At 38.8% G+C, this 9961-nt stretch overlaps 1 pseudogene; it reads left to right on the top strand.

Annotated features, from left to right (window-relative positions):
- Positions 1–3967: 3967 nt before the first annotated feature.
- LOC115511517 lies at positions 3968–6079 on the top strand (annotated as a pseudogene).
- The last annotated feature ends 3882 nt before the right edge of the window (positions 6080–9961 follow it).

Below are 9961 nucleotides of genomic sequence, written 5' to 3'. Positions count from 1 at the left end.
TAGAATGGTACATTCCTCACCTATTTCCAAATTTCACCATGCATCCTGGTCTCGATTTCAGCAGGTTTAGCTGCCCTGCCCTTTTTCTGTATTGTCTTAAATTGAATATTTTTCAATTGCACATGGTGTCTCATCTTCCAAAATTTTACTCCCCCATTGTCTCCTATCTTTTCCTAGTTACCTACTTTATTATTTATACTTTTTTTTTAATTTTAAGGCTTTATTTAGATTCTAGTTAGTTAACATATAGCATAGGGACACCTGGGTGGCTCAGTCAGGTAACCATCTGACTGTTGGTTTTGGCTCAGGTCATGATCTTACGGTTCATGAGACTGTGGCCCATATGGGACTCCACACTGACGGTGTGGAGACTGCCTGGGACTCTCTCTGTCTCTTTCTGCCTTTCCCTCATCTCAAAATAAATAAACTTAAAAAACACATATAGTGTAATATTGGTTTTAGGAGTAGAATTTAGTGATTCATCACTTACATAAAGTACCCAGTGTTCATCACAAGTGCCCTCCTTAATGCCCATCACCCATTTTGCCCATCCCCCAACCTACCTCCCCTCAAGCAACCCTCAGTTTGTTCTCTTCAGTTAAAAGTCTCTTATGGTTTGCCTTCCTCCTTTTTTTTCTTCCTTCACCTATTTTTATCTGTTTATTTCTTAAATTCTATGTATGAGTGAAGTCATATGGCATTTGTCTTTCTCTACCCAACTTATTTTGCTTAGCATAATACACTCTAGCTCCATCCAAAATCATTGCAAATGGCAAGATTTCTTTTTGATAGCTGAGTAATATTCTTGCGTGTGTGTGTGTGTGTGTGTGTGTATACATATATATATTCATCAGTTGAGCATTTGGGCTCTTTTGTAATTTGGCTATTATTGATAGTGCTGCTATAAACTTTGGAGTGCATGTGCCCCTTTGAATCAGCATTTTCATATCCTTTAAATAAATACCTAGTTGTCCAATTGCAGGGTCATAGGGTAGTTCTATTTTCAATTTTTTGAGGAAAGTCCACACTGTTTTCCAGAGCGGCTGCACCAGTTTGTATTCCCACCAACAGTGCAAGAGGGTTTCCTTTTCTCCACATCTTTACCAATATTTGTTGTTTGCTGTGTTGCTAATTTTAGCCATTCTGACAAATGTGAGGTGGTATCTCATCATGGTTTTGATTTGTATTTCTCTGATGATGACTGATGTTGGGCATCTTTTAATGTGCCTGTTAGCCATCTGCATGGCTTAGTTACCTACTTTAAATATTGCCTGCAGCATCATTTCCTTGGGGAATCTCTCCATGATTCCATAGATTAGGTCATTATCTCACTGCCACGTACTGTCATAGGTCTTGTGTTTATTTTATTTTTAATTTATCACTTAGTTGTAGTTTTACATGTTTAGTGTCATTATATTTTTTTAGTGTACTCCTTTTCCACTAACAAATGGTCATAAGGATAGGAAATAGCTTTTGTTCACCAGTAAATTCCCAACACACTACCTAACACATGTTAAGTAATCAGTAATTCTTTTTTGAAAAAAAATGAGTGGATTTATTGTAAATTAAGAGTTTTCATTGGGTTATAATGTGTTTGGTTTATGAAGTCTCTGTTTCATTCAATATAATTATACAGGCACAATTTTCATTAGCATTTAAGCCCCAAATCAATTAGTTTCCTGTATTTGGAATTTCTGTATTTGTATTATTCCTAAGTGATAATGTCTCAGAAATATTAAGTTATTTATCAAGACTGACATACTAAGCTCAAGTACAAAGGGATTAATGTTCTAACTAAATACATACTAAAACATAATAAACAAAATACATTAAAATACAGCAGTATACATATCAAAATGCTAAAAGGTCTTAAATTTTATAAAATTTTAAACTGCGAGAACTTAATACAGATTAACAGTTAAATCATATAAAATCCACTGATAACATATAATACCAAAATGTTTTGTTTCTCATTACTAGTTATATAGTCACACACACACACACACACACACGCACAATTATATAGTTTGAATGACAAAAGTAACCACTTATTCAAATACCCATAATAAAACATGTGAAATAATTTAAGTCTTGATGATAAAATTTAGTGAGGATGCTAGTCTGTACGTACTAATAAAAACTCTCCCCGAAGTATGGGGAGATAATGAAATCACTTACATGAATCAAGGTGCATATTGAGTTTAGGGAATAGGAGTCTCCTCTGAGTAGAAGCATCAGGGTTAGATTTTAAATGACTTTCACATTCTGCAAGTTAAAAATTACTACTAGTACTGCTGCTGCTGCTATACAATGATTTTCTTTACCAGTGAAACCATTGGATGCTTGACAGAAAAAAATAAAAACCACACTGGAAAAGAGCATAATCTCATTTCAGGTCTAAAGTGGTTTCCACTAAAAACGATCCATGAAGAAGAGCTCACATTTCAAAATTACAAAATGTATAAAGTTTTACCATAAAGGAGAGGCAATAGACACAATAAAGAGCAGATTGAGATTCTTCAGAAAACTTCAGAAAATAGTTGGCCATCTGAAAGATATTATACAACGGAATATCCAAAATTATTGAAAGTGTAAAATAAGGAACATAAAACAAGACAAAAAAATACAAGAAAAGATAACTTAGAGAAAGAACAAAAAACTAATTTCTAAAATTAAAAAGGAAAGTGAGGGGCACCTGGGTGGCTCAGTTGATTAAGGATCCAACTTTGACTCAGGTCATGATCTCATGGTTCATTAGTTCAAGCCCCACGTTGGGCTCCATGCTGACAGCTCAGAACCTGAAACCTGTCTGTATTCTCTCTCTCTCTCTCTCTCTCTCTCTCAAATAAATAAATAAATAAATAAACTTAAAAACAAAAATAAAAAAAGTAAGCGAGAAATGAATAAAAAAGAAAATTGTGATTGTCTAATAGCATATCTGGTAAACACAGAATTAATAAATTCCAAGAAAGAATTGAGTAAGTTACATGCCTCAGAGACAAACGCATAGCTATGAAAATGAGATTTAGAGACTTGAAAGATAAATTAAGAAGGTACTCATATCACTGCAGTCAATCAAGGAAGCAGAACCGATATGAGTTCTATGGAATAAGAAATTTGTTACAATAACTGGACCTTAGACAATTGGGAGAGGAGGCCAAAAACATAATATAAAGTCAGATGACCAAAGAAAAGTCACTATTAAGTGACCTCAAAGAGGAGCTGGTGAAGAAGTGTATGAAAGGCTATTGACTTTGAATCTGGTGGGGGGCTGAAATTGCCATCAGTCAACAGGACGGTAGTTGATGAGAATAACTGGACACAGAGTGGGGGAAAGCAAGGACAAACAGTACCCAAATAGTAATATGTTCAAAGATAATCTGGAACTCAGACAGACTAACTGGAATTCAAGATGAAAAACTATATGAAAACAAACTAAAACAGTTTTCTTTCCATCTAACCTCAAAGATACAGGTGACGTGTACAAGAAATAAGTGCCTTTTGCCAAGTACTTAGCCCTGCTAAGGGAGGAGATATGATTAAAAACTGGAGAATCCAAGGGACTGAACATTGTTCCACACCAACGAAATGAGCCAACAAATCAGCAATAATAATGAAGGCGCTTCAGTAGTGCCTGGGACCAGATACAGATCTGGGACTTCACTTCCGCTTTCCAAATTTCATGCAAATTTTTCTGGCAACCAAGGCTAACCTGGAACCATAGAAATGAAAGAATTCTGGGAATGATAGTTCCAGCTTAGCTACATTGACCAAGTATGAATTCACCACTGTCCTCTTCTTTACAAATTGGCATCCATGCATCACTCTTTAGAACACATGTAATTATCAAACAAATACATTATTGTGCTTCCATCTATGCAATAATCCATTTAAAACTGAAAACAGGAGGCCCTTCTGCCATGTGGCAGCCCTGGCAGCCTCTGGCCTGGGGCACCCCGACCCTGCCCAACAGCCTGGCGCTCAACATGCACCCGGTCAAGAGCCACCGCCTGCAGGATGGCATAGTAAATCCAACAATACGAAAAGATTTGCAAATGGTACCGAAATTCTGTTGTCCAATTGAAGGATGCCCCAGGGGCCCTGACAGACCGTTTTCTCAACTTTCTCTCGCAAAACAGCACTTTATGAAAATGCAGGCTGAAAAGAAGCATAAGTGTAGTAAGGGCAACAACTGCTAAGGCACCAAGCGGGACTTGAGAAGGCACCCAAGGATTGTGGCAAGACCTTCCAGTGAACGTGCGGCTGTCCCTATGCCAGCAGGACCGCCTTACAGTTCCCTATCTACCAAACTGGCCACGAGATCCCTGCAGAACACAGGGAGCCACCTAGTAAGAAAAGGAAAATGGAAAACTGCCTGCACAGCCAGAAGCTGTCCAATAAGACCACTGAGTCACTGAGCAGTCAGCCAGCTCCAAGACCAGACACTCAAGAACTAGAAACTTCTTCTTTTGGAGATCTTGCAACCCTAATGCCGGAAAGCAGACTCTTACAACACCTCCAAGATACCCTCAGAAGTTGCTTTTACCCAAGCCCAGAGTGGCTCTGGTTAAACTTCCTGTTCTGCAGTTTTCTCCCACACCTGTCTTTGTGCCTATAGCCAACTCCTCGGCCCAGCCCGTAGTGTTGGGCGTGGATCATCAGGGTTCCGCCCCTGGCGCTGTGCACACACTGCCCTTGTGGGTCGGAACCCTGATCGTCAGCCTAGATTCCAAGGCTGGCTGTCTCAAGGAGAGTCTCCCTCTTTCAAAAATTGTAAATCCTGTTGCTCTGGAGCCAATTAGTACAGGTGTTCAGGTGAACTTGGGTAAGAGCCTGTCTAATCCTTTACAAGAACTAGGAAACACATGTCAGAAGAATAGCATTTCTTCAGTCAACGTACAGACGGACCACACAACACTTCATACCTTCCGCACAGTGGGCCGGCCCCGATTCCTCTGGATCGTCCTGTTCTCAAATGGATTTGACGTTTGGTTCTCAAGTCTCCCTTCCCATTAGTGTTCACACTCAGACATTCTTACCCAGTTCTAAGGTAACCTCTTCCACAGCTGCTCAGACTGATACGTTCACAGATGCCTGTTACCAGTCAGGTGGGATCTCCAGAGAAACTCAGACCAGCGCGATGCAGTGTCGGACAGATGGCCGAGTCCAGATGGACCAAGCTGTAATGTGTGGAGACATTTTTGAGAGCGTCCATGCATCCTACGGTGTTTCCACAGCCAATATCATAAGTAGCAGCCTAGTAGCAGGGACTGTCACTCATGGTTTGTTACCTCAGAACCACCCTAAGACTTTAAATCAAGACACTGAGAAATCTGCACCAATTATAAACTTCAGTGCACAGCACAGTATACTTCTTTCACAGAACATGACAGATAATCAGACCCAGACTATAGATTTATTAAGTGATTTAGAAAACATTTTGTCAAGTAACCTGCCTGGTCAGACACTGGACGATTGTCTGACACGAATACTGGACAAGACACCCAGCTCCCATCTGGCCCAGCCCAGAATCCTGCAATTGATTTTGATATCGAGGAGTTCTTTTCCGCCTCATATATCCAAACTCAAACTGAAGAGAGTGAGCTTAACACCATGACCCCTGAGCCAGTCTTGGAATTGCTGGGCATAGAGACCCAAACTGACGTCTTCCTTGCAGACACCTCTGCCTAGTTCTGTAGCTGTAGGGGAAGTTCGAGCTTCTTAGGCCTTGAAATGTTTGACATACAAACACAGACAGACCTAAACTTCTTTTTTAGACAGTAGCCCCATCTGCCTCTGGGAAGTATTCTGAAACACTCCGGCTTTTCCATGAGTACGGATTCGTCTGACACAGAGACCCAAACCGAAGGAATCTCCACTGCTAAAAGCATACCTGCTGTAGAGAGTAAAGTTCAACTGAACAGCACAGAAACACAGACCATGAATTCTGGCTTTGAGACCCTTTGAGACTCAAACCGCAATGGGCAACTTTCTTCTGGCCGATTTGGCCTGGAACACGATGGAACCTCGGTTCAGCTCTCTAGAAACCACAGAACTACACACGGTCTCCAACTTCTAAACGTGAAGTCCGTGCCTTTACAGTTTCCTTTCGGGTTCAGCGAACGGAGGGTAGGACAACAGTGTTAAGGCCACTGAACGTAGTTAACTGATGCGTTTACTTCGGTCCTTGGAGGTTCTGTGCCTTTCGTACTTGTAAACACAAAATTCGTGTATGAAGTGAGTGTATTATAAAGTATAAGATGTTGATCTAAAAATGATTGTTTCGGGGCATCTGGGTGGCTCAGTAGGTTAAGCGTCCGACTTCAGCTCTGGTCATGATCTCGCCGTCCGTGAGTTCGAGCCCCGCGTCGGGCTCTGGGCTGATGGCTCAGAGCCTGGAGCCTGCTTGGGATTCTGTGTCTCCCTCTCTCTCTGCCCCTCCCCCGTTCATGCTCTGTCTCTCTCTGTCTTAAAAATAAATAAACGTTAAAAAAAATTATAAAAATGATTGTTTCTGTGTTGCCTCCGTTTGCCCTCTCACAGTTAGTCTTCCCATCTTAAAAAAAAAAAAAAAAAAGTGTATCTCACACCTTTAAAACCCATCTGGCAATTAGCTGAAGCCAAGCTTAGCAGGTAGTACGGTGCCGACTTTTCAAATCTGCAAAACATTTCAGTTGAAATGTGACTCGCTTGACTTAAATTGCACCTAAAATATTTGACGGTGCTGGAGAGAAATTCCTGTTTCCTGATAGTAAATCTAAAGAACTCAGATGCCACGCAGCAGATTCAAGCACGAGTGCTTAGACAGCATGGGACTCCGGCTGCCTGCAGCTTCATCTGCTTTGACATCACCCTTTTTTTCTGACTTGGGGACAAAGGGAAACTACAGCCAGCTTTAGCTTTTGAGACCATCTTCATGTAATCAGTGCTATTCTTCCTCCACACAAACTAGGAGTGGTCCCAACGTAAATGTACAGTACTTTCCTTACAAGACGTGTTTCTGTACAATTACTGCTTCAAGAAGTAGCGGCGAGCACCCAGTGTAAACAGTGATCCTTCTGGTCTAAGCGACCGTCTGTCATCCCAACCCCGGAAACGCTGCGTTGTGGAATCATGCCCGGTTAGCTCATACTGGAATGTGCCCTCTGAACACCCCTGCTGCTCTCCCCAGTAGTGGGGGTGGGGGTGGGGTGCTCCAGAGCTGCTTCTCAAAATGGACCCACGGGCTGGATCTGAGTTTTGTCTAAATGTTAAGGAAAAGAATAATGGAAAGAGAAAAGGATATCCCCCTCCCCTTAATTTCCATACTTTGTGTAAGCTTGAATAGGGCAAGAGTGCAATCAATTATTCTCAACTGAATCTTCATCCACCTCTCATGTTTCCTGGAATAAGGAAAGACTTTGGCCCAGCAAGGGTAGCATTTGTGCCTTGAGGATAACAAGTATAGAACAGATCCACCTGAACTATGGCATTCTGCATTTTGTTGCTTTATTTAGATAGCAATACCAGTCTTCAAAGAAGATGAATACCAGCTACTTCAGTAATCAAGAACATCCACGTTTTTAGATGGGAGCATGGTCACACATGCTCTGGAGGTTTTCTGTGTTTAGGAAATCAGGAATTCTTGATTGTTGGCCAACTTTCAGCAAAGGAAAAATCGGTGCAGCCAATAAGTTTTCTAACTTTATTTAAAAAAAAAAGTTCCTTCTGTGGCACAGGCTTTGCTGCTGAAAACTAAATCCTCAAAGTCAAATCTAAGGAGTGGACTAATAACTCATTAAATGGATGATGTTTGTATTAATTCCTATCCCATAGATCAGTTGGTAGTGAATCAATAACTTATCCAGGACAGATGAACCTAACCTGATAGATAAAAGTTTGCTATGGTCACAGTGGCCTATGAACATGGGTTTCAAAACAGACATAAAGCCTTAACTTAGAATTTTATTATGTTTTAGAATTGTCACTGCCTTAATGTTCAAACATTTATTTAAGTTCTCCTAGTCAGGGAGAAATGCTTGTTCGTTTATGGCTTTTTGCAAATATATATGCAGTGATCTTTGGCTTTACAAAAAAATTTTTTTGTCTCTGTTAAAATATTTGTTAATCCAGCCAGTAGAGTTACAGAAAAATGGAGCATGTCATAATTCTTCATGTAAAGTAAGAACTGTTTCCCTCCCAAACCTTAGCTACCTGAAATGTCCTATGATTATTCGTAAAAACTAAAATTCTGTGATTAAAGAGAAGTGAGAATTTAAAAAAAACTTAAAACAGTCATCTTTCACCATACAATAATACACAGTCACTTTATCCATCCTTGGGCGATTTTTATTCATTTTCTAGCTGAGTCTGAGTCCTTCTTTGATATCCTTTAATGTAACTCTGATAAATTATATACACACACATATAACACACACATATTCTTTTAAAAATAATTAAGGAGTATTCATAAAGCATGTAATTTTTATTTTTGTGACTAATCATGTGATGGTAGCAGATATTTAAGCCTTCTTCTTCCCTTAATAATTCCATATTCTTTTAGCTCTCAGTAAGCACCTCTGCTTGTTATGGTTCCTTGCCTGATGGGGTGATCCCAAACTTCATTCATGAAATGTCTAGGTCATTAATGGGTTGCTTAGATTGAGTTGTTGTACTTGATTATCATTTTTTATCACAGGAACATGAGATAGTGTAAGGAAACTTAATTGTCTCAAGTGTGGTCTGAACCTGGTAACTCACTTCCAACGAATAGTGTGGAAGGGAGAGTAATAGTATCTTTGTAGTAGTGAACCCAGGCAGACACCCCCTTAACCAAATGATTAAGGATAATGTCACTAAAGAGAAGTCAAGTTGAAATCAGTAGCTCTCTGATATGATGAGATGAGGAAATCATTTTACTTACATGGTACTCTTCCTGCAAATCCATAACTCCAGGATAATCATGAGAAAATACCAGAAAGTCTTAACACCAGTAGAACAATGAAATGTTTATAACTGTATATGTCATATATAATGCATATGTATGCAATGTGTACATATAATGTATATGTGTGTACATACATGCATGAGAATAAGAACACAAAATTGAGAATAATTTTTGCCTATGGGATAATGGGAAAGAAATGGGAACAGAGAGGATACTAAAGCTATATCTAGAATGTAATGGGTGTGTGTTTAATAATATAAAAAATGATAAAACATTAAGATTTTCAAAGATAAATTTAAAAAATACTTATTTTATAGTTTTTGAATATTTAGAATGCTTCACAATGAAAATATAATGGAAAAAAGGATAAAGCTGAATCAGTTTTGCCATTCAAATTAGAAAAAAATTTATTGGTCTTACTTGGTTTAAATTTTTAATATTATTTAAACTTACACACTGAACATATTTGGAGGAGAATTAAGACTTTGTTATAAAGCACAAAATACTTGTTATTAAATACCTATCAGAGTTTATGTCTTATATTCATTGTAGCAATTCTCCTCCAGAGGAAAGACTAGAATTATTCTGATCCAAGGACATGATTGGTCCCTCACTTTAAATAGATGCTGTGATGTGATGCATAGCAGCAATGTATGCCAATTCCAGAATATGAATTTGGAATGTAGGAAAGGATTTCGTGAACATATAGCAATGGAAATGGAGTTGATCTTTTAATAACTGCAGCAGCTGTTGAAATAAAGAGGAAATACTGAATATTTTATATGAAAATAACCTCAGGATGTTTATTTTCTTTATTTTTTTAAAAAATATTTAATTCAATTATGCTGTTTCCATGGCAAAGCCATATAATTGGATAAAAATACACTTGAAAATGATGCCTTGTATTTTTCTGGTGCTAACACAAAATATTGAAGAATGAAGACAGCCATGCCTAAATATCCTCAGCTTACTTCTGAATGTCACTAATGGCATTTGCTCCTTAAGCAAGAGCATCACGTTGCTGACTTTATCCTA

This window comes from Lynx canadensis, chromosome B1 (assembly GCF_007474595.2).
Source record: "Lynx canadensis isolate LIC74 chromosome B1, mLynCan4.pri.v2, whole genome shotgun sequence".
Taxonomy (NCBI): Eukaryota; Metazoa; Chordata; class Mammalia; order Carnivora; family Felidae; genus Lynx; species Lynx canadensis.
The sequence above is the reverse complement of the archived record's forward strand: the minus strand, read 5'-3'. Positions and strand labels throughout refer to the sequence as shown.